Consider the following 14,834-nt stretch of genomic DNA (forward strand, 5'->3'; position numbering starts at 1 on the left):
AAACAGGAAAAATAATAGTATTGAAAGCAAAAGCAATGTTACGCTGTGGTTTATTTAATGAACAATACTTTAGCATTATGCACACCCATATGCATGTGTGTGTATGTGTACACCTTCAACTACATTGTTGCACTTTAATGGATAGCATCATGTTTACACTTAATGATCGGTTAGGCAAGCATAAACTCATTTACCTAATGCAGCGTATTGGATTTTCCTAACATAATCAGTATTTTCATGTACTTGAGTGGCCCAAAATCTTGGTGAAAAGTCAGTAAAAACCAACCAACCAACCAACCAACCAACCAACCAACCAACCAACCAACCAACCAAAGAGTAGTTTTGCAAGAGCCTAGAATTTTGCCGTGAGAACTGATAACGAAGGGCCTTATATATGTAGTGTGAGAATCAGTGATGAAAGAAATTAGGTTACATGCACAGTTACAGAGTGTTCATTCTGCATCCCTGAGTCCTGTGCACAATGACCAATTCTAACAGTAAGTGGGTAGTTCAGTTGGCATGGCTGGGTCAGCCCTTGTTGATGGGACTAATCATGGACTTTGAGTTAAACACATGCCTACCTGTATTGGGGTCTAGGTGGGCTTGGACTTGTTTGATTATTTATTGTTTACCTAATGCTCATCATGTGCCAGGTGCTTTTAGGAAGAAATTAAGGACTTTATGAGCTCAATTGTTCTATATCATGGTGAACAAAGGCAACAAAAATACGGGAGCAAGGGTCGTAAGAAAAGATCATGCGGTTGCATTGATTACTTACATATGCACCTTCCTGATTGCATTTAAAGTATTTTTTGGGGGGAGAGGGGTGATTGATATTACGTGTGATTATAAATAAAAGAAGATCTAGAACTAAGAATGCTAAAATCAGCTGCTGCCGCCAATAAGATAAACCCATTATTCTGTGTATGCATATAATCGGATCCATCCCATTACATCTTTTAGAAAGACTGAGTCACATGAGCACTTGGCATGGGGCGTATCAGGCAGTCTTGGATGATTCTTGTACAACTGGCTTTTTAAAGAATGGACCTGCCAAAATTTCAACATGCAAATTGCTCATGGTCTGCATACATCAATAACTCCATTATTCCATCAGTCATTCACATTTTAATCCATGCCACTTGGACTGCTTGACCTTATTTAGCCTACAAAGGAGACCAAGGTTAAGAAAAAAATTGACATTGTGAACAAGAGCATTAACCACTGCACTCCCAATCTCTAGCAGCCCAGAAGCAACTGACTAAAGTCAGACCTCCTGGGGCACAGCCAGTAAAATGGGCACTAAATACATCACCAAACTTGCCCCCCCAAAAAATAGTTATGCAACGGTAATTAATGACATATAAAGCTGTTCTCTTTTCTGCTGGATGTTGTTATCCCTTGCAAGGAATAACATAGTCCTGATGGGAAGGCAATAGAAGCACAGGATTTATCACATCTGAGTACCTTTTTTTGAGAAACAGATATAGGCATTTCTGGCTGCAAGTGAATAAATAAATATGAAAACACTGAGCAGTGAGAGCCATTTTTCAATTAAAAAAAGTTCTGTTTGTTGGCATGGGCCATAGGATGAATATAGAGGGGTGTCACTTGAACTCCTTCCTCCTGATGAATTGCTGCCAGTTTTCCCTGAGCACTTGGGCAGCCACCCACGGGAGACTCAGGTGCCACCCCATTGATTAGCAGTGTGCCCACAGCCTCCTATAGTCGGCAGTGTGAGTTTCTATTTGTGGTGCACATTTGCACATGCGTCCATGCACGTAACAAAATTTATTCCACACATTGGTGGAAAAATATTAGAGGGAACATTAGTTGCTGCTGATCAAATTAATCATAGTCCTCTCCCTGCTAGCTTGGGCTTGCTGTGTCTGTTTGCTGCATCCGTCTATTGTCTCACCTTATATTTTAGTATATAAGCTCTTTGAGGCAGGGATCATCCAATTGTTATACCTCTCTGCACAGCACCTAGCAATGAAGAGGACCCAATCAGGCTATTTAGATGCGATCACCATGCAAACAAGTACATCATCACAGAGTTTAAAGCTAGAAGACACCACCAAATCATGTAGTCCGGTTTTCTCTGTATCACAGGTCCTCAGACATAACTCAGCTCCAGAACTAGAGTGAAGTATTACAGCCCTCATATTCTTCAGAGGGGTAGTCAAGTTAGTCTGTAACAGGAAAAACTTAAAAAACAACAAATAGTCTAGTAGCACTTTAAAGACTAACAAAACATGTAAATAGTGTCATGAGCTTTTGTGAGCACAACCCACTTCTTCAGATGACCGGGGTGTTGGAAGTCCAGATCCAAGAATAAATAAGGGAAGGAGGGAGAACGAAAAAAATTGAAGGGGAGGAAGAAAAAAAGACAGAGAGTAGATAAACTTCAGAGGGGTAGCTGAGTGAGTCTGTAATAGGAAACCTAAAAAACAACAAGCAGTCTAGTAGCATCTCGAAGACTAAATAGTTAAAAGAGGCTATAAGTACCATTAGTTTGCACTTGGAAAAGAAGATGACCAACACCAGACTCTGCGCAGACATTAAGAACCATTAGCGCCTTCATTGTTTGGTTGGTTGATAATGTGCCAGCCATCCAATATCCCGATTCAAATCATTAGTATAGGAATTAAACTTGTGAATGAAGTTAAGCTCCAATCCTTCTCTGTGTATTTGGCTTGTAGAATTGGTCTGAAACAAAACAGAGACTTGGAGATCCATTAACAAGTGTCCAGGAAGATTACTCACTGTCTTTTTTTTTTCCTGCCCTTCATTTTTTTTCCTTCTCCCCTGCTCCTTCCTTCCTGTATTTATTCTTGGAGCTGGGCTTCCAACACTTCAGTCATCTGAAGAAGTGGGTTGTACCCACGAAAGCTCATGATACCATCTACATGTTTTGTTAGTCTTTAAAGTGCTGCTAGACTATTTGTTGTTTTTTAAGCCCTCATATGGTGTGCCAGAAAACAGAAGGGACTGAGATGCATACATTCCCAAAGCCATCGCCATGACAGGGAACTAATTAGGTGAGAAAGACCCAGACGATCCCAGCCAGTGACTTCTACACTAGGGATGTTAAAAATAACCATTTATTTTTGTAAATGTGTAACTGTTGACATTTTCAGCCATTACACATTTACATGCAGGGGGCAAGCACGAACCAGTGCTCACAGCCAGCTGGCTTTTAAGTCGACTCTTCTTAGAGCACCAGCTTCCACCTGCTTTGCCCCCTGCTGCTGCCCCATGGGAGGCAGCGGGGGGAGGGCGGTGGCTCCAAGGGAGCCGGCACACATGGAAGGGTGGCTTAAAAACCAGCTCCCCATGTATACCAGTTTCTGCCTCCTTCCCCCACTGATACAGAAGCAATGGGTGGGGGGGTGGGGGTGTATCTGTGCAGGTTAACCGATGAGCTCAGGTTTATTGATTTACCATCTATACAACTACTTGTTAACACCTCTATTATATACCGTGTGGCAAACAATGGGAAAAAATGTGAAGGTTCTCCCCAGTCTGTCCTGAGAAAATATTACTTCCTGATCCCCAATATAGTGATCAAGTTAAACCCTGAGCATATGAGCAAAACCCACCAGTCAAAACCCGTGCCTAAAGAATGCTCAGGGCCATCTCAAAGCACTGGCCCATCCCATCCAGTTTCTCATCACTAGATGTAGTGAATGATCGTATGACCCTTACTGATGTCCTTGGGTGGTAAGTGTAAGTGTGAGATTCACACTAGAGCTTTTTGTACAGCCTTGACATCCACCGGATCACTTATAGAGGATAAGGATATCAAAGCTGGCCCTGAGGCAATAGGAAGGTCTTTACGTGCAGTCACCATTCCATTGCAAATGTGAAAAACACCACACCAGTAGGTATTTTTTGGAGCTGTCATCATAATTGTAATGAGACAGCAGGAAAACTTCCTGTTTCTGTTCACATTTCACTTGAGAACAATATGAAGCCATAAATCCAAGCGGAATTTTTCATTTGTACCAGCATGATTATGGCCCGTCTGTCTATCTCTCCATCTACCTAGTCTTATCTAATTTAATCAGGTAAAGCCACTATATGAACTAATAGCAGCTTTCCCCGCTGAAAACAAGTGTATTATCTCTGTACATTTTCTGAAGCAAGCCAGCATTTCATCATTCCATTGCGCTACGTTGTTATGTGATATTGTTTAATGTAATAGAATGACATGACACTGGAACACCAGATACATCAGAATTATGAACACTGGAAAGAGACAGTGATAAAGTGTTTCAAGATATATATGATCCAGATAGTGCTATGAGTTTCTGCAGTTGATTAAAGACATTTCTTCTGGGCCACCTCATTATTACATATCAAAGGGGGAAAACAAGGGCAAACTAAATGGTGGTGGGGGGGGGAAGGAGCCTGTATAGCTTTATCCATGCAGCAGAAATAGTGTAGAGGTAAAGTACAAAAGAATATCCATACAAAAAGAAGAGTTGCCATCTATGTAAGAATAACGATCCATCTAGCCAAATCTTGTCTCTTCCAACAGTGGCCAGTAGTAGATCCTTCAGAGGGAAGGATCAGAGGAGGGCAATTTTGAGTGACCCATCTTGTCATCCAGTTCCAGCTTTTTGCCATTTGAGATTTAGGGACACTTACGTCATGTCTACACTACACCGCAGATTGAAACGGCTCTGGTAAATCTACCGGGGTTCGATTTAGCAGGTGTAGTATAGACTTGCTAGATCAACCTCAAGGGACATCCTCATCAGTGCTAGTGCTCCTACACCTCACAAGGGGTGAGGAAAACTGATGGGAGCATTTACTCCCATCATTCTCTTGCTGTGTCAATGGTGATTTAAGATAGGTCAACTCCAGGTACGTAATTTACATAGCTGGAATTGAATATCATACTTCAACCTTCCCTTGTAGTGTAGACCAGGCCTTAGAAAATGGGGCTGTGTCCCCACCCGTCTTGGATAATAGCCAGTGATGGACCTGTCCTTCCTAGTCATTTCATTGGGTGATCCCTGGTTCTTGTGTTAGGTAGAGGAGTAAATAACAGCTCTTTATTTTCTCCAACCCATTCCTGATTGTACAGATTTCGTGATATCCTTAAGATCAACAGTACCTGTCTTTTTTAATTTCTCATCATACGGAAGCTGTTCTAAACCCTTTAATGATTCTGGTTGCCCTTCTCTGTATTGTATATGTTGTGTGTGTGTGTGTGTGTGTGTGTGTGTGTGTATACATATATTGATGGATGCTCCACATTGAGGGGATGTTTCCAGAGATGTAGCCACAAGGACTCCGAGAACTCTTTCTTTGGTGCAAGCAGGTAATTTAGATCATTTTGTACATGTAGCTGGAATTATTCCAACATTCATTATTTTGCATGTATCAACACTGAATTTTGTCTGCTACTTTGTTGCCCAGTCACCCACGTTTTGTGAGATCCCTTTGTAACTCTTCACACTTAGCTTTGGATTTAATGATCTTGAGTAATTTTGCATTGTCTGACACTTTTGCCACCTTATCGTTTATCTTTTTCTCGAGATCATTTATGAATATGTTGAACTGCCCTGATCCCAGTATAAGTCCTTGTGGGACCACACTATTTACCTCTTGCCATTGTGAAAACAGATCATTTATTCCTATCTTTTTGCTTCCTGTTTTTTTTCACCAGTCCATGAGAGGGCCTTCCATCTTATTCCATGAAGTTCTACTTTCCTTATGAACCTTTGGCCAAAGACCTTTTCAAAGACTTTCTGAAGGCCCGAGTATGCAGTATCTACTGATCACCTTATCCACATGTTGACTAACTCAAAGAATTATAAAGATGGGTGAGACATGATTTCCTTTTACAAAAGCCATGTTTATTCCTTCCTAAGATGCTGTAATCCTGTATATGCCTGACAATTCTGTTCTTTAGTAGAATCTCAACCAACTTGCCTGATACTGAAGTTAGGCGTAGTGGCCTGAATAATTTGTGTAGGGAAGTAAAGGGGAGGTACAGAAGCATAAAATATTTCCAGATGGCAAAAATAGTTGTGTTGATGGTGGGGACCACATATGGGAGGGATATAATAGACTATTTATCTTGGGTGAACGGGCTGAGAAACTGGAATGTGTCAGAAAGTTGTCCATTTCAGGCTGGTTATAGAGGAGAGCAGAGAGGCTCAAAGTAACTGAAAACAAGAAAATTCCATTAAAAGCACATATTGAGGGGTTTATAATGATTTCTAGAGCTGGGCCTGAATTATAGAGTTTAGATTTGTATCAGAATCCGAACTGCCCTCAAGACTGTAAGTTCTTGGCTTTAGTGCTCCAGTCTGGGACTATCACAGAGGTAATTAACTTGCAGGTACCTTGCCAAAGCTGTCATGAGAGTGACTAACTGATATATGAGCTCCTGCAAATCTCAATAGATGTTTTTTTAATGGAGATTGAAGAAAGCTGCAGATTCTCACACTCTGTTTACTCACCTGGCCAATGAAACGGTGTCAAGTTTTTATGACTTCTATTAGAGCAGTGCCCAGAGGCTCCAAAGAAGATCAGGGCCCAGATGTGCTAGGCACTGTACAAGTACAGGGTGAAATAAATGCCTCCCCCTGAAAAGAGAAAAATTCAATGGACAAGACTGACAAAGGAAGTGTTGCTATTCCCATTGCACAGGTGAGGAACACAGGTGCAGAGGAAATGAGTTCCCAGAGACTCTAGGGAAGTATCTTCTAGAGCTGGGAACTGAACACACATAAGAGTTCCCATCCACTGTTCTAACAATTAGATCAGCTCCCTTTCCATAGCTCACCTTGTTTACCCCTGTACGTGCATGCACTCTGCTCTCCCGCATCAGGACGGACTTAACGATGAAAAGAACAGCATTCGGGGGGACTGCGAGGTCCACAATTGCTCCGTAGTTCTCACTCCAGCATTGGGAGTCTGAATCCAGACCTGGTCAGCATTTACAGAAGCTTCTTACCCATGGAGCCGTGTTGTAGGTGAAGATGGTGGCATCAAGACAGGCCTGCATCATTTGCTCCCTCCCCTAAAACAAAAAGAGGGGGGAATGTGTAGTACCATTGTTTGGTTACCTCACTGATGGGAAGTCTTGTGCTACCTATAGTCCTGGCCCCATTGCTCTGCTCTGCCTTACACGTTCAGTGCAACTTTGTGCTGGTCTCTTCCCTTTAGTGCCTCAGTTTCCATGAATATAACTGCACTGCACTGCCTGATGGGGTGTGGTGAGGATGAACACACTAAAGATTGTGAAAAATTCAGACACACTGATAACAGGGGCTACAGAAGTGCATGACACATATAGAACTCCCCGTCCAGTGCCTAAACCGACCTTCAGGACCTGAGCAAACCACCTTTCCTCCCTGTGTGAAGGTCTAAAACTGTGTTTCTCAAAGTGGTTTGTGGACCCACTCTGAGAAGGCTGCTGACGGGCCACTCTGGTTTGTTTATTTACAGGCTCCTCAGCCACTGAGCCTCACAGCTCCCGTTGGCTCCGGTTTGTTGTTTGTAGCCAAGGGGGGGCCATGAGAAGTGGCGTGACCCAGGCCGCTGCTTCCTGCGGCTCCCCTTGACTGCAAATGATGAACCACAGCCAATGGGGCTATGTCTAGACTACATGGCTCCGTCGACGGAGCCATGTAAAATAGTTTATTCGGCATAGGCAAAGAAGCGGGGATTTAAATAATCCTCGCTTCATTAAAATAAAAATGGCCGCCGCGCTGTGCCGACGATCAGCTGATCCAGCACAGCGGGGCCGTCTAGACGCGCTGTGGTCGACAAGGGAAGCCTCTGTTGACTGCTCCGGTATGCCAGCTCACAGAGACTTTCCTCTCAGTTTCAGGCATTGTTGTACTCTCTGAAGAGTTTGCCTTCAGGAACAGGAAGCAGAATTGCCTCTGAGCCCTGGTCCACACTAGGGCTTTATTTCAAAATAAGCCCCCTTAGGTTGAATTTATAAGCAAAGCATCCCCACTAACAAGCCTGTTATTTTGAAATAACCAGCCACTTATTTCAAAACCTGTACTCCTGCTTTTCGTCAGGAATAATGCTAAATTTGAAATAGTGATTTTGAAATAACGGTAGTATGGACCGGTGGTGTCACTATTTCAAAATAGTACTCCACAGAAAATTTCAAACGAATCACTTCCCAGTGCTTCCTGGGGCTCTAAGTCCGGGGTAGTGCGCCCACATTAACGGAGCCTGCATCATACTAATTTGAGGCTTCCCCGTAGTGCGGACACACTAGTTCAATTTTGTTAAATCGGGAGTTATGAAGTCAAATTTACTAATTTTGAAATAGCTTCCTAGTGTAGACAGGCCTGAGAGTTGTTGTCTTTTCAGAGTAAACAACAGGCTGGAGGACAGCTAAGCCACATAAGCATTTAAAATAAAAAGAGGCTTAATTAACATTTCCCTCCCCTGTTAGCCTTTTTTGATGCTGCTTTAAAGATGGTGGGAGCCCACTGTCAGCTCTTTAAATAAGAGCACAAGGTAGGTAGGTGCAAAATAGAGCAAGAATCATGGTGGAATTGACATTCACATACGGTTCCACAGTGCAATGCTTACTTACAGTGCTCACCCCATTCACTACTACTCACTATTCACCATAGTGCTCACGAGAGTAAGGGCTGCACAGCTGGGCCCTGTATAGCATTTAAGGACAGATGCGACCACTAGATCATCTGGTCTGAACTGTAACATAGGCAGGCCATCAATAGAACCTAATTTGCCCACACTCAACCTGGCCATCAAAATTAGACCAAAGTATTGTAGCCTATAGACAACTATGCTCTTAGGTTGGGGCAGAGGTCATAGCCCTACCAAGTAATGGTTTCCTGGCCTGCCCTCTGGTCCCACCGAGCCTGAGATTGCAAGCATAGTTTCTTTCGTAGAATCCTAGGGCTGGAAGAGGTCAGGCGTCATCGAGTCCATCCTCCTGCTGAATGCAGGACCAATCCCAACTAAATCATCCCAGCCAGGGCTTTGTCAAACCTGGATTTAAAAACTTCCAGGGAAAGAGATTCCAACCACCTCCCTATGGAACCCACCCCAGCACTTTACCATCCTCCTAGTGAAATAGTTTTTCCTAATATCCAACCTAGACCTCTCTGACTGCTATTTGAGAACATTGCTCCTCATTCTGCCATCTGTCACCACTGAGAACAGCTTCTCTCCATCCTCTTTGGAATCCATCTTCAGCTGAAGGCTGCTAACAAATCCCTCCTCATTGTTCTCTTCTGTAGACTAAACAAGCCAAATCCCTCATCCTCTCCTCGTAAGTCATGAGCTCCAGCCCTCAATCAGTTTTGTTGGCCTCCGTTGGACTCTTGCCGATGTGTCCATATCCTTTCTGTAACAGGGCCCAGAACTGGATACAGGACTCAAGATGTGTCCTCGCTAGTACTGAATAAAGAAGGGAAATCACTTCCCTAGATCTGCTGGCAATGCTCGTACTAATGCATCTTCTGCATGCACCTCTTTGTCTTTGCTACCTTTATTAAAGACCATGCCATGCCTTTTTGCAATACCTCTACTACCACACCACTTTCCTTATCAGGGGATGTTCAGAGAACCAGGCACATTCAGTGTGGAAAGGGAAAGATTAAAGGGAGACATGATAAATGTCACTAAATGATAAAGGGATGCTCCTGAAAAGGAGAGGAACCAATTATTCTCATTAGTGAGTGAGGACAGAAAAAGAAGTAATAGTTTTCAGCTGAAGCATGGAATTTTTAGGTGGGATATTTTTACAAAACCTTTATAACTATTAGTATATTGAAGGCAATCAAAGGCAGGTTACCCAAGGGAGGTGCTGGATCTCACCTTCGCTGGACAATACAAACAAAGACCTCATACGGATCCATCAGAGAATGGTTAGAGATAAATCAGTCTTGCCCCGTGTAAAGGAATGGACTAGATATTTTGCTAATGATCCTGTCTAAACCAATAGATTCTATATAGTTCCTTCTTAAAAATGTGATGTGTCTCTAAGCCAATTATAGAGCAAGACACTGCTGGTCAGGACTCCATGGTTCTATTCTCAGGTATGCCACTGGGTCACTTTGTGAGACTGGGCAGGTCTTTTCACTGTGCCTCAGTTTCCCCTGACAGTTAAACAGGGTGGTGGCAGTGGCTAGACAGTTCATGTGCATGTGCCTGCTGTTTATTACATATAGTATAATTGTCTCAGTGTTACTCTATGCTGCCTCACCTGTTTGTGGTCTTCCCTCATTGTCTCTCACCTTGTATTTCGATTGTATGCCCCATAGGGTAGGGCTATATTTTTGTTTTCCTTATGGAAAGCACACATCATAATGGGTCGCTAATTCATGGTTGGGATTTTTGTTGGGACATATGAACACCGACAATAGCTTTGCCATGTGGGGTGTTTTGAGGATAATCTTATATAGTGTTTTAAGGTCCTCCACAGAAAGGGACTAGGTAAGTGCCAAGCATTATTTTACTATTTTTTTCACTGGGATAAATCCAAAGAAGCGATGAGAATATTTGGCTCTTATTCCATTCAATGCTCAGCACTTTCTAGGGTTCTTCCTGACACTCAGTGCACAAATTAACTCATTTATTAAATTCCCAAGCTGAAGACAGTGTTATTTGAAGGCTCGCTGTTGAGAAAGGCAATTAAAACTTTGGAAAGTGAACTTTCAAAAAAGCCCATTGGAAGGAGACTGCCACTTCCAACCTTCATCTGTTTAACCTCAATAATATCCACATCACTGAAAGACCTGGGTGGTCTTTGAAAGCAAGAGCCTTTTTGTCCATAAAGCATTGTCTGGCCTCGCTGCTCAGGGAAAGAGACTAAATGCAAAATAATTGGATACATTAAAACCAGATCTGAGCAGGGTCAGCAGCAAAGTTACAGATCTGGAAAGATTTTCTGCCCTTTTATCTGCAATTATAGTCACCCAATATGTCACAAGCTCTTACCTTCCTCCAGGAGACCAACCTTCCCAAATGCTCTGAAGCCCCCATGCTCACTGCTACAGGCAACATGTTAGCTAAGGTAATTAGAATGATTCTCAAATCCAATAACATTCCTGGCTTCTATTCAAGTTTCTAGGGCTATGCCCAACCTGGCAGATCAGAGAGGAAGTCTGGTTTATAGTAATAATAATAATTTGTAATGCCCTTTGATAGTCATAGAATCATAGAATACTAGAATGGGTAGGAACCTTAAGAGGTCATCAAGTCCAGTTCCCTGCCCTCACAGCAGGACCAAGCACCAACTAGAGCATCCCTGATAGATGTCTATTCAACTTGTTCTTAAAATAGGTGAATAAAATCCCCACATCATCAGTCAGTATCAGCTACTTACTCTAGGGATGTCAACATGTAGATGACTACACAATTAACCGACAAGCCTGACTTATTGGTTAATCTTGTTGACTATCCGCACCCACCCCCTCACGCTGCCTCTGATCAGAGGCAGCAAGGGTGGGGGAGGAGCTGGGAGCCAGTGCCCATGAGGATAGAGAGGCAGCAGAGTGGAGGGTGAGAGGGGGGCAGGTGGGAACAAGCTGAGGCCCTCCCATGGACATGGGCTGCTGCCGCCTCGCGCCACCGCTTCTTATCAGAGGCAGCAGTGCAAGACGGCAGGAGCTCCTGGGAATGGGTGTAGTGCTCTTCATCCCAAATGAGTCCAGAGAAAATTTTGTAATGAGTGGCTACTCTGGATCTCCATCACTGCCCGCTGCTGGATTGAATCAGGCTGTGTATTGCTCACAACTAGCAGAAATATGCACTAGTCCTAGTAATAGGGACTCTGCCTTACGTGGAGAATCATCACGTGGAGAATCATCACGAGCTCAGGCCATTCACTTAATTCATATTTTGAGGTCTGTGTGTGTGTGTGGGGGGGGGGGGCGGTGTGGGGTAGGGAGGGAATTAAGTGGTGCATATGTAACACCAGGCAGACCCTAGCCATCTAGGGGTGGAATGGAACCTAGGACCTCTGGAGTTTAGTGCATGAGCCTGTGATGCAGGAGCTAAAAAGCCAGCTGCCCGTTAGCAAAGGCTGTAGAGCAGACTCATGATTCTCTCAGTAAGTGGTCTCTGTGCCACTAAATGGAGCAGTGCGAGTTATACAGTGACCTTATGTACTGAATGGGAGCGAACCTCCCTCTTGAAGGGGAAGGCTCTATGGTCATGTCTGTACCTGCCCGCATGTTGGCAAAACTTTTGTTGCTCGGGTGTGTAACCCTCCCACCCTGACGGTTTTGCCAGTATAAGCGCTCATGTACACAGCTCTGTGTCAGTGGGAGAGCATCTCAATGAGCAAGTTTTATTATTTATTATTGTTACATTTATGATTATGTAGGAGTGCTCTCATGAGCACAGCTACAGCAGCACAGCCATACTGTCTAAGCTTGTATGTTTAGAAATGCACTAAAAACTCTTCCCATGGCTACACTGCTGTTCCAGCCAGCTCTGGTCCATGACATAGGATTTCACAGCTGTTGTTGCACAGCCATAGGCCTAGCTAGGGCTGGATTCTAACTGACCCCTGAACAAGGTACAAAGAGCCTCCTTGCACACAGTGCATGACCTGAGCAAAGGCCAAACACAGCCACAGTCCCAACCAAGCAGGAGGGACTCACTAGAGGGAGGGAGTGGTTCTCTCATAAAGACTAAGCAAGTCTAGGAGCTGAGACGATTCCCCCTAAGCACTGACAGAGACAGTGCAAGCATTGACTTTTTAACAATTTTGGCTAAGAGCCTCAGTCCCTCAAATAGCCACTGTTGTTTGCAGAATACTTCAAAAATAGTCTCAAAAGTCATATTTATTTCCACATTTTACTCTATTAGCAGAGTAATTAGGCCCCGTCTCCAGTTGCCGCACTGGAGATCGATCATCTGGCCTTTGATTTAGCAGGTCTAGGTAAGACCCACTAAAAGGAATGCTGAGGGTGGCTCTGGCTGATGCCAGTACCCCTGGCAGTCACAAGGAGTAAGAGAAGCCAACAGAAGCATTGTTTCCCTTGGCCTTCCTCTGCGAAGACGGTGCCAAGTTTGGCTTAAGGTAAGTTGACTCCAGCTATGTATTTTACGTAGCTGGAGTTGTGTATCTTAACCTGATCTTCCAAGTCTAGTATAGACCTTGCCTTAGAGGGGTGTGGATACCTAAGGCTACTTCTACACTGCAGGCTTCTTGTGCAAGTATGCATCCACACTGCCATGTGCTTTTGCACAAGAGATGTGCTTTTGCGCAAGAAAGCAAAATGGCCATCAGAGCACCTGTGCTTTTTTCCCATAGGGGTTTCTTGCACAAGAAACCCCTGTTGTCCATCCACACATGCCTTTTTGCGCAAGAACACTTGTGCAAAAAGGCTTATTCCTCGTAGAAAGAGGAATAACTCTTGCACAAAAAGCCCTTTCTTCTGTTGATCTACTATACTTTTTCCTGCATAAAAACGCGATTGTAGTGCAGACACTCCGCAAGTTTTGCGCAAAAACTCTACAGTGTAGATGTAACCTAAGTCAGTGACTCAGTGAGGAATATCTCCCCAGCCTATGGTAGCACCCAAACCACTGGGAGCTGCTCTCACCCTGGGATGAACTTGTACCAACAAATATCCCTGCACCAACTCCCATTGGCTTCAACAGGACACCACAGGACAAGAATAATGTCTTATGTGATAGTCATCCCTGCACACGTAAATTGAACAAGGCGCCTCCAGAGCCAGAAGCATAAGTAGCTAGAGCTTGAACTATGTAGCTCACCATTTCAGGAGATGAATGCAATGAGGAGCACACACAGGCTACGTCTACACTGGCCCCTTCTTCGGAAGGGGCATGCTAATTTTGAAAGTGGGAATAGGGAAATCCGCGGGGGATTTAAATATCCCCCCCGGGATTTAAATAAACATGGCCGCCGCTTTTTTTCCGGCTTGGGGAAAAGCCGGAAAAAAGCGTCTAGACTGGCCCGATCCTCCGAAATAAAGCCCTTTTCCGGAGGATCTCTTATTCCCCTACTTTCAGGTAGGAATAAGAGATCCTCCGGAAAAGGGCTTTATTCCGGAGGATTGCGCCAATCTAGACGCTTTTTTCCGGCTTTTCCCCAAGCCGGAAAAAAAGCGGCGGCCATGTTTATTTAAATCCCGCGGGGGATATTTAAATCCCCCGCGGATTTCCCTATTCCCACTTTCAAAATTAGCATGCCCCTTCCGAAGAAGGGGCCAGTGTAGACGTAGCCACAATGTTTGTGATTTCTGATGGGGAATTGCTCACTGATGCCTTCACTTTGCCATTTGCCTGGATTTGTTTTGTTAGTGGAGCTACATTGTTAGCAAATGTTTAAGCATGGTCTTAACGAAAATTACGTCTGCACTGTAATAAAAGACCTGCAGCACGACTGTGGCTAGCCTGGGTCAGCACTGCCTCAGGTTCACGAGGCTCAGGCTGCAGGGTTAAAACTGCAGCATAGCCATTTGGGCTTGGGCTTTGTATTGTGGCGTGGATAATAAAGAAAAACAATACTAGTGACTTTCTGGATGATGTGATTTATACACTGCAACGTTTCTCTTGGTCTGCAAAGCAATACATCTCCATATACTTTTTTTTTCCACACTGATCTCCTATCGGTTTGATTCTCTGGGCTAGAGCTGGGACTGTGCCCATTCCTTTCTTTCCCCTGCAGGTTGTAGTTAGGTGGTTTCTACTGGGAAAACACTTTTTGCCTAATTAATTACTTAATCTTTATTTTGTTGTGAAACTTTCTTTAACTATCTTCCCTATAGTTAGTGAATGCAATTTTCTTTGATTACTCGAAACTGTCTAGAACAAACAAACAGTGTCAAACCAAC

This window comes from Pelodiscus sinensis, chromosome 6 (assembly GCF_052426305.1).
Source record: "Pelodiscus sinensis isolate ZL-2025 chromosome 6, ASM5242630v1, whole genome shotgun sequence".
In the NCBI taxonomy this organism is placed as follows: Eukaryota; Metazoa; Chordata; order Testudines; family Trionychidae; genus Pelodiscus; species Pelodiscus sinensis.